This window comes from Tupaia chinensis, unplaced genomic scaffold (assembly GCF_000334495.1).
Source record: "Tupaia chinensis unplaced genomic scaffold, TupChi_1.0 Scaffold000303_1, whole genome shotgun sequence".
NCBI lineage: Eukaryota > Metazoa > Chordata > Mammalia > Scandentia > Tupaiidae > Tupaia > Tupaia belangeri.
The window spans coordinates 370,310-394,300 of NW_006159793.1; the positions used below are offsets into that span (position 1 = coordinate 370,310).

General features: G+C 42.5%; 1 long non-coding RNA gene across 1 annotated transcript; it reads right to left on the bottom strand.

Moving 5' to 3' along the window:
- Positions 1–6,072: 6,072 nt before the first annotated feature.
- On the bottom strand, positions 6,073–23,619 carry LOC114008193 (uncharacterized). Its single transcript, XR_003549750.1, has 3 exons — positions 23,459–23,619; positions 8,786–8,957; positions 6,073–6,480 (listed from the first exon to the last, which is right to left on the bottom strand). It is a non-coding gene; the product is annotated as an uncharacterized LOC114008193 (long non-coding RNA).
- Positions 23,620–23,991: the final 372 nt, after the last annotated feature.

A 23,991-nucleotide genomic window follows, 5' to 3' on the forward strand; every position in this document is an offset into this window, starting at 1 on the left:
GAACAAACCATTTCCTCTCTAGTGACTAAACCCTGGCCTCTGAAGCCAGGGTTAAATCTTAGCTCTGTATCTTACCAGGTATGCGACTCCATATAGCATCTAGCTTTTATTGACTTTCAATTTCCTCTTCTGTAAAATGAGTACAATAATGCCCATTTCATAAAATCACTATGAGGATTAAATGAGTTAACTTACAGAAGGCACACAGAACAGTTCCTAACATACAGTAAGAACTATATGTATATCTTTTGCTAAATTTGTAAAAATTACATAAGCTCAAGGTAATAATCTCTTTTGTTCTTCTAATTCAGATGCTTTTGGCTACAAAATAACAGAATGCCTGATTAAAGTGGCTTTAACAAGAAGCTTTACTAGTATCTCCCAAAATAAAAACCATCTAAATGGAGGTAGTTCTGGGTTCAAGAATGTAACCAGTAACTTAGGATCCTCTCATCCTCTCTCCCATCATCCTCCATATCTCACTGATGTCTCCCCCCGTGTCCCAAGAAAGCTGCAGCAGCACTACAAATCACATCTCATGAAGCCACACCCCGTAACAGAAAAGAGCAAAGAGAAGAATCTCTTGTACATATTGTCCTCTCATGAGGGCAGAAAATATTTCTAGAAGACTTCCCTTTTCTTTCACTAGTCAGAAACAGGTCGTATCACCATTGTAGAAGTCCAGGAGAGCAGGAGTCTGCCACTTAGAGCGGCGCCATTTAGAGCAGCGCTCCACAGTAAGGGAGAAAAGGTGTTGAGTGGACAATCAGCCTGCCTTGCAGGATGGTGCTGAGAAGGAAATGAAGGAAAGGCACAGAAAGCCACCAGCAGAGTGGTGGTTAAGGCATCTGGATCCCACATGGCCGACTACCATTCAAATCCTGGACTCAGGAGCTTGAAAACCACACTGGGTGCATGTATGTACATGCCCAAGATCCCAAGAGAAGAAATGGAGGAGAAGGGATTGTGGTGTGACTATCCTCCGTGGGAGGGAGGTGCTTTCTCATTTTCTTCCTCCCTCTCTCTCTTTCTCTATCTCTCCAGTAAGTGATATGCCCTCTAGCAAATTTTTAAAAATAAGTGTAGAAACAATGAAAGAGTTCATCAGTTCCACTACAGCCATGTAAGATACTGTTCTCATGACAATAATAGTGCTAATCCCTATGGGCTGAAGGTAGAGTCTACAGAAATGCAGACTGCCAATCATTCCAGGTGTCCTGTTCTTTTTCCATGGATTTAACAGACAAGGAAAAAAATCAAAGGAAACCAACTGCCTCATGGCTCTGATCACTAAAACTGACATTGTGCGGCCTCATAATAACCCAGGCCCAGAAAACAATGGTTCACCAACTTCCCCTCTCATGTGGAAGGTTATAAATAAAGCCTGGAAGGAAAGAAAATGAGGTTAGTTTGAGAACAGTGGTAGAATTCTTGCGAGAAGAAAACTTTATTTTATGAATACTTCAATGGGCCATTTTGTGGTGACAAATCAGCCTTCAGCCATTGCCTATATAAAGAGCACCACACTTTTTTGTTTTGTTTAAAGATAATTATTTATTTTATTTATTTATTATTATTATCATTATTATTTCACATGACTTTTGCCAGAGAAAGAGAAAGAGAGAGAGAGAAAGAGAGAGCAAGCTGCCAAGTACAGGATTTGAACCAGTTGGTCATGTGGGAATTCCAGTGCCTTAACCACCACACCACCTGCTGGCCCTACCGCATCTTTTTTTTGTAAAAAGCCAGATAATAAATATTTTAGGATTTTCAGACGATGTAGTGTCTGTTCCAACTACTCCCTTCTGAGTAGCATGAAAGCAGTGGTTGACAATGTGTCAATAAGTGAGTGGTTATGTGCCAATAAAACTTTATTTATACAAATAGGTAGAGGGCTGGCCCATAGGTGGTAGTTTGCCAACCCCTGTTCTACAAGGCAGATAATATAAGACAACCAGTTCTTATAGGATTCAAACTGTACTGCCCACGGGGCTCTACAAGCAATGGAAAAAAGTGAAGCAGGCTGGGTGGGTCCATGGCATAGGGACAGCATGACTCGTGGAGAAGGGACAGTTACAAAACCCAATGTTGTCAGATGCATTTTTCAAAAACACCAACAATGTGAATATTTATGGCATCTTCTAATTTTTAAATCTTGGCAACAGCTTCCAAATTTTAAATCCGGTACAGACTTGATTTAAAAAAAAAAAAAAAAATCTAGGGGCCGGCACAACGTGGTGGCAGCCAGTGTATGACCTCTGGCCCAGATCATCATCCTTCCTGAGCACCATGCTATGACAACCAAGTACACATGACACATTGAGTGGCACGATCCAGGAAACTTAGCACAAAGCCACTCTGACTTACTGCTAATGGAATGCATAACGGCCTCCGTCCTGCCTGGTGGCCGTGGGTGGTGCATACGCAGGAGACCATTCACGTAAACCACCAGTTAGCCTCATGTGCACAGCCACCCCAAGTCTGTACCGTGTTTCTCCTCCTGCCTGGCTAGCGCTCTGCTTTCTATAAGCATAGGTGGCATTGTCAGTGCTCTGTGACATCAGGTGCTGTGTGATAGTCATCGTGCAGACCTTCCTGATGTACTCAGAGGAGCATAGCGAGGTCCTCCATAAACCAAAACACCATGTAGACAACACCTTGACTAGCTCCTGGCTCCTCCAGCCTCAAACACTAACTCAAACTCTCCATTATGAGTGTTTCTTAGGCAACAAATTTATATCTAGATGAAAATGTAATCATAACCTCTTGTTTATTACAAGTGATCCTAATTTTAAATTTATGGCAGATATTTCGGGTGTTCTCTTAAACATAGTTATGTAGATGAGAACATTTAAGGAAATACAATGATGGTGGTATTGGCACATACTGATTAAAACACTGTGGTATTTATTTATTGACTCATTCATTTATTGGTTAAATTTTGCATTTTTAGAGAGAAGATCTAAGATGCCAAGAGCAAAATTCTTTTAAAAATGAAGGTACATGAATGCTAGACTTGGGAAAACCCTGGTCCAGGAGACTTCTACATGTCTTTCCACCAAAGGCTGGTAAAGTATGAATGTTCCCATTTCAGCACAGAACATGTGCTCCCAGCCACCACACTGTCTTCAATGTGGGCTCCAGTGGACCAGCCAGATGGCCTGGTAGTTAAGGCAGCAGGACCCCACGTGGCTGACTACACAGTCTGAGTCTCAGACTCAGTGGCCTGAAAAACACACTCAGTATGTGTGTGTGCATGCATGCCCAAAGTCTCAAGAGGAGTACAAAGAACAGATTATGACATGCCATTCTCTCTGGGGAGTACTTTTCCTCTCTCTCTCTCTCTCTATCTTCAGCAAGTACACATGCCCTATAATAAATTAGTAAAAACAATTTTTTTAGAGATTTTTTTTCTATAGGGCACATGCATTCACCAGAGACACAGACAGAAAGCGTGAAATCAACTCTCAGGGGTGATTGCCATGCCACCGTCCCTTCTCCTCCATTCTCCTCTCAGGATTCTGGGCACACACACACATGCACCCTGCTTGAATTTTAAGCCACCGGGTCAGGAACTCAAACAATGGTCAACTACATGGGAATCCAGTGATGTAACCATTACACCATTTGCTAGTTCTGCAAATTTAATTATTCTCTAAAAATAAAAAACATGGTTTTCAGGTACATGGTGATGATATGTGGCATTTTGGCTGCTGTATCCAAAAATGTCTGATTCAGGGGTTGGCATGGGGATGGACTTCAATAAATGATTCTGATGGAACAAAAGCATGACTCAGGTAGAAAATACTAGTATATGACATCTTTTTTCATTTGGGGGAGCATAAGCTGAGACCCCCGCATTTAGATCCTGTGGAATAGAGCCTGAACAGGTATAGGTGGGCACACGTGTGGGTGTGTACACATACATACACACACATAGCAGAGGACTCAGGGAAGTGTTTATGCTACCATTCACCGACTGCTGTGTGACCCTGGCAAAGCTCCTAACCTTTCTGAGCTTCAGTTACCCGTTAAAACTCTCTCTCTCTCTCTCTCTCTCTCTCTCTCTCTCTCTCTCACACACACACACACACACACACACACACACACCCCTACCTTATGTTTTGAATGTCAATCCAACTTGAATTTTTATGATACTGGTTTTTTTTTCTTTTCTTTCTTTCTTTTTAAAATAATTTGACTCTTGGCATCTTAGGTCCTCTCCAGAAAAAGTCAAGAATTAGATCATCAACGAATGAATGAATGAATAAATATGCAGACCTTTTATTTTCAGTGTTCTTGTTTCACATCTCATTGGCTCTGTGTTTAGAGGATTTTTAAACTGACTGGCTGGTTCAAATGATGTTTCAAACATGTTCTGGCGCGGGCTTCAGTTCTCTGTGCTTGCTGGGTTGGAGTTTGGGCGTGCCACCAACTGCCTTGGCTGGATGACAGTTTAAACACAGCCAAACAGCTGGTCCTACTGGGACTCACTGGTAAGAAGATTCCACAGAAACAATGTCCTGGCCCAAACCTCCCTGCCTCTTGGGGGTTTGAAGGGGCCAGGTGGTTTCTCTAAGTCCAAAGGAAGAGACTGGACTCAGAGGGAGCCACCTGACCCCCATCTGGATGGACCTCTGCTTTCTCTTTCCTTCTCTCCCAAGGCCCTATTTGGCTCTAACCTTCCAGCAGTAGTTAAAAGCTACTGCTTCCAGAACTGGAGTTGGTGAAACAGAAAATCAGAGACTGAACTCTCTCATGAGCTTCATCTCGTATTTCAGGTGAGGGCTTATTCCTGATGGGATGAAGGAGAAGAGACCATCTTTCAATGAGGGCCAACCCTGCTCCCTCCCCTCCAGCCATCTGGCTTCATTTATTAGCCTTTTCTGAAGGCAAAGGGCAGACAAGGGAAACTTAAGTGGAAGCAGAATTCTGTGCAATGTACTGAAAAATTTTCTAGGGATTCAAACAGCATAGTTGTTAGAAAAAGAGGAAAATGACAGGGCTGTTGTTATAAATTGAAGTGATGTCAAGACCGACAGGTGGCATGGTGGCTAAGGACGTTGGACTCCCACATGGTCCACTGTGGTTCAAGTCCCAGACCTGGCAGCTTGCTTTCTCACTACCCCCCCCCTTTTCTCTCTCTGTCTCTGTCTCTCTCTCTCTGTCCTCTCTCACTCTCTGTCCCTCTCTGGTCAGATTAAAATAAATAAAGAAGATAAAGAAAGTGCAATAAATTAATAATAAAATAATTCTTTAAAAATAATAATAAATTAAAATAATGTCAATAAAGCATTATAAGTTCTGTCTTGCCTATAGAAGGCACTCGATAAATAATAGCTCTCATTGTTGTGCAACTCTGAGCAACTCTGTGGCAGCTGCATGGCAGCCGATGTTTATTGTTTATGGTTCCACACAGCTGTTCCACCTCCCCACAGCCCCTGGTTTCTGTTGGGAGTTATCTCAGACTCAACATTCATGAAATTCAATCTGGTACAACATTTTGCTATATTGTTTAATCGGTTTTGATGCATTAAATAACCATGTTTTAGGGAATCATGTTTTAATCCAACCTTCTCATTTTTCAAAGGATGCTGGAGCCCAGAGACAGGCAGCAAGTCACACAGCAAATAAATGAAAAAAAAAAAAAAAGTCCAATCTCTTTGTTCCTGCAAACCAGTATGTTCTGTTACACTGAACTATAGATCTGCATGTACGTTTACATTTGTTCCTTACCAAGACTGAAGACTGGTCTTGGTACACTTCACATTTTGAAGGAAAGAAACAGTAATTCGTATCAAAGTGACTGATGTGGAAATGCTTCTCATTAGCACAGAGAATTCCTATTTTTTTCTTTTTTTTTTTTCTGTCTAGTCATTGTTCATGTCTTAAAACAGAAATATCCACAAAGATCCCCAGTAAAACCTAGAAACTTGGCGGAGGTTTCGGAACACCCCAATGCTTAAATAAGGGTGGTTGGATAACTTGCGGTGATAGGGAATTCAGGGGAGAAATACCCACCCCCACCCTGTAGAGATTATCCTATAAAATCCTCAGTGTGTGCATCCTGTTCTTACCACAGATCAACTTTAATTTTTTCAATCAAGCCAGGAGAGAGGAGGGGAAACCCCTTCGTGTCCACTGAGAAAGTCACCTGCAATTTGTCTGGCCCCCGTCCACCTCAGAGGCCAGCTTCTGGCCATGGTCTTGGAGATACCTGGATGTCAGCTTACTGAATCCATCCACCTATGAAAGAGGGCACCTTTGGGTGTCTGCTTATGCTTCTTTTCTGAGAAGGTAGGCCTGTCTTTCAATGCTCTCCTCTCATGTAAGGAAGGAAGAAAAGGGGGGCTATAACAGTGAATGAAATTTGGCCACTTCTTCCTTTTCTTCAGAGCTGACTCAGGAAATTTGGGGCTCCTCAGAGGCACTGAAATGCATGCTTTGTAGATATCACTCTCACGGGCAGCTTCTCCTTGCCTGAGGGAAGAAAGCCTGCTTCAGCTCCCAGGTTAGACTACACCCACCCACCTTATATGAGCAGCAGGATAACCCTGTGCCCTCCAGGGTGCCGTGTGAGCACCCAAAAGCAAGAGGCGACTCTTGTTCCTAATGTGGAAAGAGCAGGACTTCCTATGATGCAGCTGGCGTTTCCTGAAATAGAACAGGATTTGAGCAAACGGTTTTCACTAGGCGGGCAGGAAAAGCTGAGTGTGGCTCAATGTTTCATTGGTGGTGACTCAGACCCTCACTCCTGGCCACTGGCTCATCCTGGTTGGGTTTGACTTTTTTCCAATTACACTCAGCCCTCAGAGTCCCTCTTCCAGGGCCCTCTTTGCCAATGTTCATTGTCCTATTTTAGTTCTGGGAGGCCGCTCCTCTGTCTTTCCTCTAATGACATTTACGCTCAGCTCCTGTTTCTATTTTGAAATCAATTAGGTCTTGATCGAGGGCTCACGTTCATTTACAGAGTGCCTCCTTTCTGGCTCTGCCTCTGTCAAGCAGAGACAATGGATTATCTCCACCGGAGGCACAGCTGCTTCCAACGCTGTTTTCAAGTTGTGACGTTTGCCCAGGTACTACCAGAATTCATTGGAGAGAAGTGTATCGAACATGCTGACTCAGCACAGACTGCCTAAGGCCTAGTGTATCACCCAGAACCTGCTCCCAAAGTCTCTCTCGCCATCTCCAACTGGCTCTTATTCAGTCGGCAGTCAGCGAGTGCTATTAGGCACTGTGCTTGGACTATAGACGTGAGAAAGCCAGTCCGTGATGCTCGAGTATATCCCAATATGGGAAGGACTGTAACAGAGCTATTCTCAAAGCTCTAGGAGAATCAGAGAGGCGGGCCTGAGGTAGCCCCTTCTCTGCTCACAACACTCCTACCTTCTTCCCTCTGCTTTGGCCTCATGCCTTTCTTTCTGTTCCTGGCTGACCTTCACTTCCTTCTGTCTGGAAGATCTTTTTTCCATCTTCACATTTGGCTAGCTCCTTCTCATCAGTCAGCCTCAGCTTATCCCCCACCTCAAAGAGGTCTCCTGGGACCAGCTGGTGGCATAATGGTGACATCGCTGGACTCCCATATAGTCAATCACAGTTCAAGTCCCAGACCCAGCAGCTTAAAATTCATGCTGGGCACATGTACGTGCATGTTCAAGGTCGCGAGAGGAGAATGGAGGAGAAGGGATTGCTGCATGGCCATTCTCACTTTCTATCTCTCTGGTGAGCAAAAATTTCTCTAAAAAAATAAAAGAAAAGGAGGTCTCCTCTCCTTATTTATCTTATCAGCTGCTGCAGCTTCCCCAAATACACCCTGATAGTGTCTACACATTACCTATTCCCCCAGGAGCATTTTTTCACTATCTGACATTACTTTGTTCATTTATCTATGCATTGCATATTACTGGTTTTTCTGAAACAAATTGTAATCTCCAGTAAAGCAGAGACTTTGGATCTGTGTTCATCACCATATCCTCCATGCTCGGGACAGGACTGGCACATATTAGATGCACCACCAGTAAAACTCAGTAACTGGATGAATAAATAGTCTACCTGGAGAAATCAGGAAAGGCTTCCTATGTGACCTTAGGAGATGTCCAGGGGAACGATTGTACAGGTGAGCATCTCCCATAGAAAGCATGAAGCATTAGGGGATGGTGGGTGGGCAGTGAAGTGTAGGATAGCGGGATCCAAATGGAGGCTGAATAAGTCGATGGACCACATAGGGATAATATTTGAGTGCTAACCTCAGGAGTTCTTGCAATTTTTTGTTTGTTTGTTTTTGTTTTGGGGTTTTTGTTTTTTGTTTGTTTGTTTTACTCTTCTAGGACAATGATGAGGTCATTGTTCAATTAAACTTGAAGGGGGTAGCTAATCATATGACACTAGGGGTCTTCTGCTGTGAAATTTCCCCGGCTCTATGCTAGCACCCTTATTAATACTATTACTACCACTTACTAAATGCTCCCATGTGCCAAGCACTTCGCAGGCACCATCTCATTTAATCCTCACAACATCCTTAGGAGAGGTCACATCTTCCTCACTTAGCAGGTGAAGAAACCGAGATGAAAAGGGGAAGAATGCTTTTCAGAGTCTCCTAAGTAGCAGAGCTGAGGTCGAATCCAGGCATTCTGCCACTAGAGTCCATACTCCACTGACTTCCATTCCCTGGGACTGGGAAGGGCTACCTGATTTTGTATGGAAACGTGATCAGGATAATTCTAGATTCTCTGCTGTCCTGGTTTTTCAGGCACAGGCCTGGGTGCCTGCAACATAAGGCACTTACCATCCTACCTGCGTGGAACATACGCATTCACCTTCGGTTCCCTGCTGCTTATATTCTGAGGACATTCACTGAGGATGATGGATGGATGTGGCCAGGTCTTGACGAGGTCCCCAGTTCAAATGTAGTCTTTGGGTCTTAGTCCATTAGAGACCTAATCCTTACCTTCAAGGACCTCCCAGGGAAGTAGGAGAAGAAGACAAGGATGAAAAAGGCAAAGTAGGATTAGTGCTAAGGGAGTTTCCATGCACAACACACATCTTCAGGGCCTTCAGTGGCTGGACAGAACTCTTAATAAAAACAAAGGTCCCTGCAAAGACCCTGCTGGTGGTTCTTTATATCTCAGCTCAGAGGACGTATCTTCAAAGAAGCCTTCTCTTTTATTTCAAATCTCCCTCTACTGGGTTCTATCTATTTCTTCTTTTTCTTGGTTCTTATCACAGCAGCTCTGTTTATCTATGTGATTATTTAGCACTGGTCTTTCTAGAATATGAGTTCTCTGAAGGCAAGGATACATCTGCTCTTCTTTAACATTATATTCTGAAGGCCCAGCAAAGGGTCCATGCAGACTGGTTAGTCAGTAAATACATTTGAATAAATGAACTCAGAGCTGGAAGGCAGTAACCACATAAGCGATAGAGAGCAAGTTACTTAATCCCTTTCATTTTTTTCATTTGCAATTTGAATAATATCTGTTCTATGTTTCTTTTAAGGCCATAAAGTAAAATTAATTGCCTTATAAATTATTAAGTGCTATAATGATTATTTCTATTAGAGCACTACAGACTATTTCCCCAGGATTGGAACACTTCAGAAACGTCAGCAACTAAAACTGAAGCTGAGAGTTTAATGAATGAAAGTGTGGCATCCTCCCTCTTTATGTAAATGGAGATGGCCACAGAGAACCACAAATTGAGTCACACTATGTCACCTGAGGTCAACCATGGATCTGGGAATTTCAAGAAGCCATGCTTGGAATAGGTCAGCGTGCTGGGTCTTTGTAACTGAACTCTGATGGGCCAGAGGTCATGATTGTTGTCAGTACAGATAGCCCAAGTGAGCTTGAGGAGAAAAAGACACCTCCTACATCCCTGCATCTCTAACATAGTCCTAGGAAGGGAATCTTTGATGGGCAAATAGTTCGAAGTATACAGATATCCTCAGAGTTAGGGAAATGAACTTAACACGTTTCCAAAGGAACTCTACCAACCAACTCCACCCACGTTCAATTATTGCTGAATATTTTAATTCGTAACCTCACCTTCTAGCTGAGCTGCTTCCCAATTTCTACTAGCCTGGCGGAGAGAACTCCAGCTTTGGAGGCTGAAAACCAAGGCTCAAATCCCAGGAAATAAAATGCTACTAAATATCAAGTCCTGGCTGTGTGCAGACTTGGTGCAAACCACTGTTATTTCATTTATCTTCAAGCAGTCCCACTCTAAAAGAGCCCAGATCCTGCCTGGACTCAGGAATACCCAGCTCAAATTTTAAGTTCCATAAAGAAACATTGCAACAGGGTGATCATGAAAACCAACCAATGAGGATGAGCATCAGCATCACTTGAAAGCTTGCTGGAAATGCAGAATTCGGGGTCCTCCTCAAGCCTACTGAATTATAATCTGCATTTTAGCAAGATTCCAAGGCGATATGTGTGCACTTTACGGTTTTGAGGAGTTCTGATGTAAGAAAAGTTGTTGAGCTGGCTTCTGACTCCTTACTGTCCTCTCAACTTGATTATTCCATGTCTTGATTATTTCTAGACCAGTCCTCAAACTTAATGTGAATACACATCAACTGTGGATTTTGATAAAATGCAGATTCTGATTTGGGCAGTCTGGGTAGGGCTCCCAAAAATCTGCATTTCTTTTTTCTTTTCTTTTTTTTAATTTTTCATTTGAGAGTTTTTGTTTTTGTTTTGCTTTTAGGGCATGTGTACTCATCAGAAAAAGAGACAGAAAGCAAGAAATCACGCTCCTGGGGGGATGGCCACATCACAATCCCTTCTCCTCCACTCTTCTCTCAGGATTTTGGGCACACGCGCACACACACACACACACACACACACACACACCTTCTCCTCCACTCTTCAGAAATCACGCTCCTGGGGGGATGGCCACATCACAATCCCTTCTCCTCCACTCTTCTCTCAGGATTTTGGGCACACGCGCACACACACATCTGGCATGAGTTTCAAGCCACCAGGTTCAGGACTCAAACCACGGTCAGCCACGTGGGAGTCCAGGGCCTCAACCACTGTGCCACCTGGTGGCTCCAAGTCTGCATTTCTAGCATGTTCCCAGAGGGCCATGGACATACACTCAGTAACAAGGCACTAGAGGAACCTGACAAATCAAATATCTGCATCTGCAAAGTGGAAAGGCACCTCCTCTGGGGCATACACATCCAGGGGCAGGGCGCATCTCTGCTCCTCTTGTGTTCTTTGCACCTACGTCTCTGTCACAAAACAGCGTGTGTCATCACAGGATGAAAGGACATTTGTCAGTTCTCACCACTTTCCTCTTAGCACTGTCCAATGGCCTCCTATATACCTGAAAGCCCACACCTCTCACCATAGTCCACAAAGCCCTACCTGATCGGCCCCTGCCTGCCTCTGGGGCCCCTTCTTGCCTCTCCCTCTCCACTGACTTCCTACCAAGTCAGACTTTTTCTGTTTCTCAACCATACCAAGTTCCTTCCTGCTCCAGGGTCTTGGCGCCTGCCCTCCCCTCTACCTGAAATGCCTTTCCAGCAGCTCTGTCCATAGCTGGCTCCTCTTGTCATTCAAACCTCAGCTCAAATTTCACCTCCTCAGGGAGTCTGCCCTCCAGTGGCCTGTCTAATCCAGTGTACCTCCCAACCCCAAAACTTTTATCATGTAATTTTTTTTCTTAGCCCTATCAACCTGAGGAACTTTTCATTTGTGTTTACTTATTGGTTCTTTTTCCCCTTGATTCTTCATAAAAGTAGACTTTGTCCACAACTCATGATACATACTAAATGCTTAGTAAATGGTTGTGGAATGAATGGATGAAATATCTGAGGCATCTCAAAGAATCCATAATTTGCTTCTGTTGCTTCACAGGGAAGGGGAAGATTGAGTAGCACCGGAGGCCAAAAGACGAAGTGATCCTTCTTCCTGGATGAGGAATCTGGCGTGATAATCAGGATGAGCTTCCTGAAAGAGATGGTGTTTCAACTGTACCTTGAAATGTGGAAAGGACTTTGATGGACAATGACAGATGAAAACAGCCACCCGAGGCAGAAAGAACAGCTTCAGCAGAGGTGCAGTCTGGCAAGTGCAGCAAAGCTTCAGGAACAGAGCACACAACTGGGTGGAGACTCAGTACCTGCCCCGTCCCTGCCCGACCCATGGCTCCAGGCAGAGACAGCCCTCTTCATAGGTGTGGCAGAGCCTGGCAGCACTCCTGCTGCTGAGCGCTGAGGTCACTGCCTTCCTTCAGGCAGGTTTCAGCCCCACCCTGAGCCAAGATGACAAAGCCCAGCCTTCCCAGGAGGTGAGACAAGGTATTAGGAGAGAATGGACCCACCTCCATTCCTCTCCACCTCATTCCAACAGCTGACTCTGAGGTAGCTCTTGTCTTCCTGTCTCCATGGGTTAGCAAACTTTTGTACTGTCCAAGAGTCAGCAAACTTTTTCTGTAAACAGCCAGACAGTAAATACAAAATAGGGCCAGCCCCATAGCCTAGTGGTTAAGGGAGTGAGATGCTACATGGCCAACTGCATGATTCAAGCCCTAGCCTAGGGTCTTGAAAACTACATGGAGCCTATGTGCATGCATGCCCAAGGTCCTGGCAGGATGGAGACATGGAGGAAAAGACTTTATGGCATGACCACACCCCATGGGGGTGGGTGCTCTCTTCCTGTCTGTCTCTCTGTCTCTGTCTGGCAAGTGCACACACCTCTGACAAATTAAAAAAATAAATAAATAAATAGGAAATAAGAAATAAAGCCTCATACTTTAGACTTGTGGGCCAGGAGGTCTGTGACTACTCTCATCTGCTGTCATGGCATGAAAGCAGCTGCATTCAGTGTGACGGCAAACAGGTGTTCCAATCAAATCATTACAAATCAAGTAGCAAGACTATGCTTCAGTTTATGGAGCTTCTGCCTCTCCAGAGACCCCCAAAGACTATGCATGGTCTGGCCTGGGGCCCCCTCCCCAGGCTCTTTTCAATGTCACTTGATTCTTTCTACCCAGACGCTCTGAGGCTTCAAACATGTGAAGTGATCTCTCCTCCCCACTCTCTGTCACCCGCGCTCCTCTCCATCTGTCTTCCTGCTCCTCCCTTCTCTACAGTCAGTGCCTTCGTACCTCTGACTCCTCATTTAAGAATTGTGCTGTCAAAGAAATACCACAGATGCCCTTATTCTCCCCTTATGTGCCCTTATACTCCCCTTTGCAACTGCAATTATTTCTCTAACCTCTTGTGATCATTTGTTCCGGGTCTCTGCTGATCTCCAAGCCCCAGTGGAAGGAAAGACACTGACAGCCTTATTCCCTATGCTGTTCCCAGAGCTAAGAACAGGTACATGAAAGGTCCTCAACAAACACTTTTTGACTGTGATTGGGTCATGGCCCAGAAGTCTGTTCACTCACTCACCACCATCAGTCAAGCACCAGTGCACTAGGCATTGCACTCTGCAGTGAAGAGACAGGAGTGAGGCATGGCTTAGAGGTCTCTCTCTTCTCAAGGAGCTCGAGTTATGTTTTGAAGCAATATATTCCAGAGATTGATTGGATTCTGTGAATATTACTGTGTGACCTTAGCAAGCCACTTAATTTCTGAGCTTCCTAAAAAATAAAAGGGGATAAACCAAATCAGCTCATTCAGAGTTCTGAACAGTATTTTGAGAAATCCTAGGATTCCACTGTGCTCTTGATAAGCAAACAATGGTGTGTTTCTCTCTGGGAAGATTTAAATATCCTGAGCTACTTTGTTGTTGTTTCTCATTGCTTTCTGTTTTGGAGTTCCACTGGGAAGTCCATGTACAAAATAAGTTCCACTGCTAAAGACAAAGTTGGAAGCTACTTGCCTAATCCAACCTCAGTCCAGCTATTTGTCTAATCCAATCTCAATCCAGCCATGGTAGGGGTGGGGGAGATGAATGTAGAAACTAGATATCCCTCCACATTGGGGGAAGGAAAAGCAAGCCAGATGTCAAGGATGGAAGGACACCTTGGGACACAGAAGTTGGCACTGGAAGAAATTCAGTGATGAAGTGTCAGACACAGAGAGAGCTCTCTCTGCTAGAGACCCAGCAAGATGAGATGGAAGTAGGCACTCCCAGGGTCTTGAAGACATGGAACTGCATGCCAAGTCACACAAAGGTCAGAGGTCTAGGCAGGCAAAACAACACTTCTGGGAGGTCTGAGAGCAGGGAATAGGACCAGAGCTTCAGGGAGAAATGGGTGGGAAGTAAGCAAAGTCTTGGAGAAGCTGGGACTTAAATAAAAGAGACAAGACTTTTTTTAAACTAATGTCCAAGGAGATGGGTCTGGCTAGTTTCTGAAAGGGGAACCATGACTCACAAATCAGGTCAGAGAAGTAGCGAGCTGACTTCATGTTTCTAATCAAGCAGACTATCCAGAAGTCTCCCACTAAGCCTTGTCTATAGTCACAAGGACAGCTAGAGGTAGGAATCGTAATGTGTATGATATCTTCAACTGGACTGGGGTGACGTGTATTCATGTTAGGTAAATTTGCTTTATAGGCTGTAGTCATGTATAGGGATTGAATGTATAAAATAAATTAAAATAAAATAAAAAAGAATCAGAAGCACAGCCCCCTTTACCTGATCCTTTCTGTTTTGGAGTTCCACTGGAATTCCAAATCTACATAATGCAAACTGGGCTGGATTCCAAATCCAAACAGGATTTTCTAACCCTGAAGTATACAATGAGTGGTTCATTGAGTTCTTAGTGAAAGAGAGAAGATAGCTTATTCTTAACTGAGTTCTGTCTCATGTCTTCGGGAATTAGAGGCTGACATTTGTATTTTTAGCCTCAGCCCACTAGAGGAACTGAAACTCATAGATTTTTTTAAATCTAGCTGAGCATTTGTAGAGCAGTCTCAATGGTGATTTTTGTTTTGTTTTGCTTTGTTTTTCTTTTTGTTTTTACTACAGGGTGCATGCATGCACTGGAGAGAGATGGAAAGGGAAATCCTCCCCCGAGAGGGGTTGGCCACTCCCCAATTCATTTTCCTCCTGGGTCTTTGAAAATGCATACACATACACCTGACATGATTCTCAAGCTGCTGGGTCCAAGACTTGAACTACACAGCTGGCTGTGTGGACTCTAGCCACCCCAATCTCCACACCACCTGTTGGTGATCTTAAAGTTCTGTCTACCCAATACCAAAGTAGCAGGTCAGTTCAAGCCAAAAATAAGAAATTAAAAGTTACTTTCATTAATAGGAAGTTTGTGAGAGCATTCTGCTCACTTTATACATCATCCTATTTGTCCCTACAGATCTTGGATCTTGGCGAGGAAGGAAAAGGAATAGATCATTCTACCCCACCTCAGACCCCTCCAATACAGACACACTTAACTCTCTTTAAAATAATCTATTTTTTTTTTTCTGCCAGAGGGCTCATGTGTTGGCCAAAGCGACAGGGAGAGAAAACACCCCCTAGTGGAATACAGTCATACCATAATTCTTTTTACTCCATGTCGCCATCCCTTCAGGATTTGGGGCATGCACACATATGCATCTGGCATTATTTTTCAAGCCACCAGGGCTGGGATTTCAACTGCAGTCTACCATGTGGGATCCAACTCCCTGTGCATTGCACTTAACCACTGCACCATGGGCGAGCCCAATGAGGGGTTTTTAAAAAATCTATTGTTGAATGTCTTCCCAACTAGAATATAAGCCCCATGAGACAAGAAATGTGGGTGTCTTGTTTAAGGCTTTATCTATAAGGCCTAAGACCTGATAAATGCCCAGAAAATATATCTGTTTATAAAGAATATGACAGATCAATATATTCTGAATAACATCAACAATCTATTTGAGTTTTTAATAAAGCTAGAAATATGTCTGATAATATCACAATCATCAAAATGGTCATAGAAATTATCCTGAAAAGAAGATTCAGAAGAAATGAAAACCAGACATTGGGTTACTAATTTATTATAATCTATAGTTTGCATTGAAAAACCCTAAGTTACCATCTCACCGCTATCAAAGATAGCAAATTGGTAACAGCAGGGCCAGCAGGTGGTGTGGTGGTTAGGGAGCTGAACTCCTCACACAGCCAACTGCTGTTTGAGTTCCAGACCTGGTGGCTTGCTTTCTCTCTCTTTCTCTCTCTCTCTCTCTCTCTCTCTCTCTCTGGTCAAATTAAAATAAATAAATAAATAAATAAATTTAAATAAAAATAATTCTGAAAAAAAGGAAAGAAAATGTGGTAACAGGCTGTCCTGGGGAGGGCCTGAAGATAGATGCATTCAAATGCTGCAGCTGACACAGCTGTCATGGAGGGTAATTCAGCAACTTCTCTCAGAACAATGAACACATGTACCCTTAGGATTCTAGCTACTCTGTGGTAGTTATCCTACACATATCTTCACCAACATGTGACATATAGAGTGGGTTGTTTGTTTATAATCGCAAAGCATCAGAAATAATCAAAATTGCCACCACCAGAGGACCAGGTAAATAAACTATGATTTCTATGATGCAATATAATATGGCAGCTAGAAAAATGAGTGAAGGTATTCTCTGTCTATGCATATGGAAAGTTTTTCAAAATAAACATATAAGTGGGGAAAAAGCACAAAACAAAGAATGTTAGTATGATAAAATATTTTTATTTTATTAAACTTTAATTATGTGTTTGTTTATTATAATTTGACCAGAGAGGGAGAGAGAGAGAAAGAGAAAGTGAGAGAACAAGCCTCTAGGTCTGGGATTCAAACCACAGTCGGCCATGTGGAAGTCCAGTGTCTTTAACCACCACGTCACCTGCCGAGGCCCAATATGATATAATATTAAAAATGATGAGAGAGTAGACCATAAAACTGTTCAAGCATGTGCAAAATATCACTAGAAGAATAAATTATCTTATTTAAAAAAAAAAAAAAAGAAAAGTGTTCCCTGTGGTAGGGAATATGGGAAAGCAGAGGGAGGCTATTTTTTTAGAATATTTCATTTTATTTTATTTTATTTTTAATTTGACCACAGAGAGACAGAGAGAGAGAGAGAAAGGGAGAAAGCAAGCTGCAGGTCTGGGACTCAAACTGGAGTCAGCCATGTGAGAGTCCAGCTCCCTAACCACCATACCATCTGCTGGCCTCAGGGAGGCTTTTTTCTATTTTGATTTGGGAATCATGGGAATTCATTATCTGCTCATGTAGAGTACACAAAAATATTTTTTAAAATAAAAATGAGCTATTTCAACATGAGTGGATCTTATGAAAGATCACTTTAGGAGATGAAGCAGCAGAGGCATCATGTCCAGAAACCAGAGAATTTGGTACTAGGCCCAGCTCTGACAGCAACTTGCACACTAATGCCAACGTAAACACTGGGTTAAGTGGTTCCCTTTCCTAGACCTCAGTGCTCCTGTCCACAGGGTGAAGAGACGAACTAGTGACTGTCTTGCTGCTTTGACCTTCTGGGATATAATCTGTATCAAGATTTTATTTAAGTTTTATTAAATGGCATGATCTATAAAAGTTATCCGGTTAATGCATTTTGAGTACTGTATTTTATGTTACTTTGCTTCATTTGTTTTTTGTTTGGTTTTTTAATTGTCTCTTCCCTTTTTAGGAGAAGTTTCCTCCTTCTCTCTATTGAGTAGTTTCACCTGGGACATGAAGATGCCCATGGTCTAGGATATGGTGGAAGAGGGGACAGGCCAGATCCTGAATGAGTAAAGATGACTCTGAAGGAGACAGAGAGCAAGAGGCACCAAGAAACAAATTCACTGGGGATAGGAGCATCCTCTGAGTTGCAGTCTGAGTCTCCAGACTCAGTTTATCCAGCTGAATGTGACAAGAAACCAAATGTCGCTACTTCACACTTCTGCATACCTGGGAACTGAATCACTCCTGAGTAACCAGGTTTCAGATGAGGTAAGACACATTGGTTTCAGCTTGCTGCAGTGGTCATTTCCTTCCAGTAACAACAATCTAGTCTCCTATTTGGTGCTTTCTTGACTTCCCACTGGCCCCCGTTGTCATACTACATTCCTGGGTCTAGGTGTCTCAGGATGGCCAAATGGTAGAATTCTAGCCGCTTTCATAAAGACTATCGGGTACAGAGCTTTCCCCCAAAGCACTGGAGAATAAGATGGTTTCTAGTCAAACCTAGAGGAGGATGGAAATAAGTTGCAGAGCTACTGATTATCACCCTGAAACTGTGTGGAGCTTAGGAATGAAGAAGAAAAATAGAGCTGAGAGGTAGTGACATCTGTGAAGTACTGTCAACCTGCTCCTGAAACCAGCTTGGTTTTTAAGTCACATGTACCAATATTTTTAATTACTTAAGCCAATTTGGGTTTCATCTTCTGTTTCTTGAAGTCAAAAGAACCTATATACAGCTTCTTGTACACCTGGATGTTTATTTCTTTCCCAAGATTTGGGAAATTTCAGCCATTCTTCCTTTAAATATACTTTCTGGGGACTATCAAGTGGCATAATGATTATGTCTCTTAACTCCCACATAGTAGACCTCAGTTCAAGTCCTGGACCCAGAGGCTAAAAACTCACCCTGGAGTGTGTGCTTGCATGCCCAAAATCCCAAGAGGGGAGAGGAGAAGAAGGAATTGCAGCATGGCCATCCCCCCGGGAGGTGATTTCTCACTTTCTGTCTCTCCATCTCTCTGTCTCTCCAACAAGCACACACACCCTACAGCAAACATTTCTCACAAATAAATAAATAGGCTTTCTGTCCCTTTTCTGTCTTTTTTGCTCTTTCTTAAATGTAAATTACACAAATGTCGGCTCTCCTGAGGGTGGCTGATAGGTCCTGTATGCTTTCCTCATTCTCTCCCATTCTTTTTTCATACTGCTTCTCTGACTGGATAATTTCCAATGTCCTGTCTTCAAGCTCACTAATACTTTGTTCTGCTTAATCAAGTCTGCTATTGAAGCTTTCTATGGAATTTGTCAGTTCAGTTGCTGAACCCCATAAGTATGTCTAATTATTATTTGTCAATTAAAAATAAATTTTAAGGGACCAGCAGACGGAGTAATGGCTACATCGCTGGACTTGCATGTAGTCGACCATGGTTCGAGTCCCGGACCCAGTGGCTTAAACTCACACAGGGTGCATGTGCGTGCATGCCCGAAATCCCAAGAGGAGATAGAGGAAAAGGAATTGTGGCATGGCCATTCCTCCTGGAGGGTGATTTCTCACTTTCTGTCTCTCTCTCTCTATCTTTCTGGTGAGTGCATGCACCCTATAACAAAAACCTCTCCCCCAAAAAATATTTTTTTTAAAAGAACCTGCATATAGATAACAACATCAGTTGACTGATAATGACTTTCTGAAGAACTATAGTGCAGAGAACCTGGGGCCTTCACTGAGCTCCTGACTCACTAGGAAGGTATGCCAGAAAACAGAAAAGATGTGAAAATGCTGTATCCTCTGACTAAGATGAAACCTCTGACTCAGTCCTCTGTCTCACTCTGGACTGAACAGTGCTTCATATTTTTCCAAGGTCTGATCTTTTAGGTTGGTATATGAGAAGGAATTTGTCATCATGTATCCCAGAAATATAAAGGTCCACGTTTGCTTAGCGGTTTAGTACTAAAAGAGCTATGTTTGATGCCATAGTAAATTTGTTCAACAAAGTTACACTATGGGCCAGAAGGTGGCGCAGCAGTAAAACACTAGGCTCTGCAAGGTTGACCTACCTGGAAGGATTTCTACTTGAGTTCAGATATCTCCCTGAGTACAACTGTTTGGATGACCCTAGAACCTGGGACTTGCTGGGACTGGGGTGGTTCATGGCGTCAGGATCCCATTGGGGTGCTGTCCCTCTTTCTCTCTCACTCACGGGGGAAAAAATTAATAAAATTTTAGAAAGTTACACTATGAAAGAAAATATCTGCTTTCTGTCGGGATTTTGTACATGCATACACAAGGGCCCAGCAGGAGTTTTAAGCTATCAGGTCCAGAATTTGAACAGCAGTCAGCTACGTGTGAATCCAGAGACATAACCATTACACCATCCACTGGTCCCCATAATTCCATTTTTGATAACTGCATTAAGTTACATAACCACTACCACGATCAAGATATGCAACAGTTCCAACACTTCAAATAATTCAGTGTCCCTTTATTATCAGTTCCTACCTGACTCTCACCACCTGGTAACTATATTTCTGTTTCCTGGGCCTACAGTTTTCCAAGATCTCTTATCACTGGAATCATACTATACATAGCCTTTTGAATCTCCCTTCAATTAGCATAGTGCATTTAAGATTCAGCCAATGTGTTGCATGTGTTGGGAGTCTGTTCCTTTTAATACTGAGTAGTATTCCATTGTGTGGATATACCATAGTTTGTTTATTCATTTACTATCCATAAGATGTTTGAGTGTTCCAGATTTTGGCAACCATAAATAAAGCCACTATCAAAATTTGGGTATAGGCTTTCATGTACATTAAGTTCTTGCCTCTCTTATATAAATACCTCATTTGGTAAATGTGTTTAATTTATAAGAAACTACTGCAGAATTTTCAAGGCATGTATTCCAGTTTGCATTCCCAGCAACCACATAGTTACCTTCATTTTTAAATGGATTGGATGTTATTTTATGTAAGGTTAGAAAATTTACATTTGTCACATTTTCCATAAGTTTTGAGGGACTTAATGCTAGTGATAGGGACAAAATAACCTTCAGATATTATTCAATCATTTTTCTGACAGGACACTCAGAGTATTAGCTGTAGGGTGGTTTTTGAAAGAGAAACAAAGGTACATGCTTGGTTTTTTAAAGAAAATTGAAGGCCACTCTTTGGATAGAGCTATTTTGATCCAATCATAATCAGCTTTCACTCACTATGATCCTGTTCAGTAATCCTGTGCTTACGACCCCTGTGAAATTGGTTGTTATTTAGCTGTTTTAATACTCAGCTTCTTCATCACTGCAGAGTTTTTGTGAGGATTAAGAAAAAAACTATATATGGGAAAGATCCCTGGAGTTAGAAAGCAATTAAACATTAAGTGCTAATAAGAGAACAGACATTCTAAGTGAGTTTAACTTTCTGTCAGCAACCAAGCCTAGAGATTCTTAAATTCTAATAGCACAGATCATATAATTATTACATATTAGAACAAAACCTAAGAGATCTTTCATCAAGTCCTAGATCTTAATGATAATCTCCATGAGGAAACAGAAGCCCTGAAAGGCCAAGATTACACAAAGTTACTAACTGCAAAGGTAGAGAATTGAGAGGTTCTGACCCTTTGCCCAGAACCTACACTACCTTCTTCTGCAGGCTGGTTTGAACAACGATCAGGCACAACTAATTTTTAAGCAATTATACTAGACCAGTCCCTGTCACAAAAGAATGGCCATCTAACTTAAAGTAACCCTTACCACACCCTCACAAGTCTCCCTGTCTTACTTTCATCACAGCACTAACTCTTATTTGTACTCATTAGTTCTATTGTCTCTGCTCCATGGGACTTAAGCTCTGCCAGTATAGGAACCTCTATCATTTTTATTGCCTGGCACACAATAGGTCCTCCTTAAATGTGTCCTGAAAGATGATTAGAAAAATGAACTTTCATCAAATTATTCACTCTCAACAGGTTTCACTAAATGACAGATGCCTTTTTTGACAAAATGTTAAGCCTCTTGTTTGGGTGATTGGTACGCATCATGGGCCAAGTCAGAGTACAAGAATTGCTCAGACAACCCAATGTGAAGAGCCTAAATCCTGTTCTCAGGCTGTAACCTCCAGTCCTGTTCTGTCTTGCTCCTCTAAGGGACATGTTATATAAACAGCATCAAGTGTTAACTTGTTAAATCAGTTACACCCAAAAATGTTGAGATTATTTAACAATGCAATAATATGAGGTCATATCAAGAATTCCAAGGAGAGGCAGAGTTTTCAAAGATTCTAGTTCAATGCCAGAGAGCTATTGTTCCTGGAATGATTTTCAGAAAATGAAAACTTAACTCATTAACCAATCTCTTTCATGGTACTTCATTGTATTTAATTCTTAGATTAGAAATTCTTTATTTTAGGTCCATTCCATAATCATCTTATTAGTCTCACATTTGTAGAAGAAATGCATAAAGCAAATAGTTCTAAATTTAATTTCATTTAACTTAATTTAAATTTTAAACACTGTAACTCATCTGTGTGGCGTGCCAATGGCCTTTGTAATAAACAAAAATCAGTTCCATTTACCACTGGGAATGTTCAGAAATATTCTCACTGGATTCTAAACTCCAGGAGGACAGGGATTTCATGAGTTTTGTTCTCTGATCTATTTTGAGAGCCTGGGACAGTGCCAGGCATTTAGAAGGAACCTAATAACTATTTTCTGAATGCATAAATAAACTTGGAGAAATATGAGTTGAAAGCCTCCCATGACTTATTCAGGGTGAGAGCAGGTTGATCTTCCAGTTTTTGCAGCTCTATCCCTGTGCAGACCTATGTGGTCTTTGTATCCACAGTCTCAGATATTCCATGGGATTTCACTTATCTGACTGGATTTACCCCTCAAGCTAACTTATAGTATTTTCCTGAGAGCTTCACAACATACCACACAGAAAAAAACTAAATTCCAAGAACTACTATAGAAACAAGGGGGAAACCTCATAACAAAGGAGGTGGAGTGGATTTGGTAAGGATCATCGGATTAGGGCAGAAGAACAAAGTTTTGGCCACTCCCATACCACTTAACTAGGGTGGGAAGCTCACCAAGTCACGTCCTCACTCTAGGCCTCATCTAAAACCTGAGAGGTTTCTTTTGATGTTCTCATCTTAAAAATCTCCATTCTGGGGATCAGCAGATAATGTAATGGTTATTGCACTGGACTCCCACATAGTTGACGGCAGTTCAAATCCTGGACCTGTTGGCTTAAACTCAAGCTGAGCACATGTGCACAAGTGCCCAAAATCCCAAAATGAGAATGGAAGAGAAGGAATTGCAGCATGGTCATCCCCTTTGACAGTGATTTCTTGCTTTCTGTCTCTCTGTCTCTCTCTGTCTGCAGTGAGCACAGGCATCCTATAGCAAAAATCTCTCTTAAAAAAAAGAAAAAGAGAGAGAGAGAGAACTCCATTCTGTGGCCCAGGGTAAGCTTATATACTTTGCATACCCAAAGGTGAGCCCAATCAAAGTGGACATGATTCCATGTCCACTTCCCAGGCTTATAGATGCTTACTTCCCCACAGAAGTTCTGAGATTGCTCTTGCACTTGTCCCTGGCCAGAGACAGAGTATCACACCTGCCCATTTGGAAACAGACAAGGTAACTTGTCTCGTATCTTCACTGCATTTCTTAGGTACAAGACTGATTCCCTCGACCTCACTGGGTAATATTAAAAACCTGTGCATATGTGCTAAGTGTTGTTTGATGGAAAGTTTAAGGGAGCTAGTTGAATTTTATAAAAAGCAGGTGACAAATCATCTTTACTCCATTTTCCACGGAAGTTAAAATAATTTTCAAAACCCCTACCTTAGATAGGAATTCATCCTGGTCTCATATGGTCTTTGGTATCTAGTCACCAAGATGGCCCCCGATGAATCATAATTCTGTGTATTCATACCACTGAGTACCCTCTTCCTGCACCAAATGTGGGCTAGCCCTGTGTAACCAACAGAATGAAGCAGTATGACACTGTGCCTCCTCAGGCTAGATCATAAGCAGCCCTGAAGCTTTTCTACTTTAGTCTTCTAGAATGCTAACCCTTGGGGTGTTCCCTATTGGAACTCAGCTGCCATGATGTAAGAAGCCCAAGCTGCATGAAGAGGCCCTGTCTCAACACTTTAGTTAGCCATAACCCCAGTTGAGTTCCCAGTCAGTAGCCAGCATCAACCACCAACCCCCTCAGGGAGCCATCTTGGATGTCCAACCCAGTGGAGTCTTTGGATTACTCCAGCTCCAGTCACCTTCTGACTGCAACTACATGACAGATATCAAGCAAAAAACTGCCCAGATGAGCCTAGCCAATCCATCAGACCAATTGTTAATATTAAGATGTTATTTTA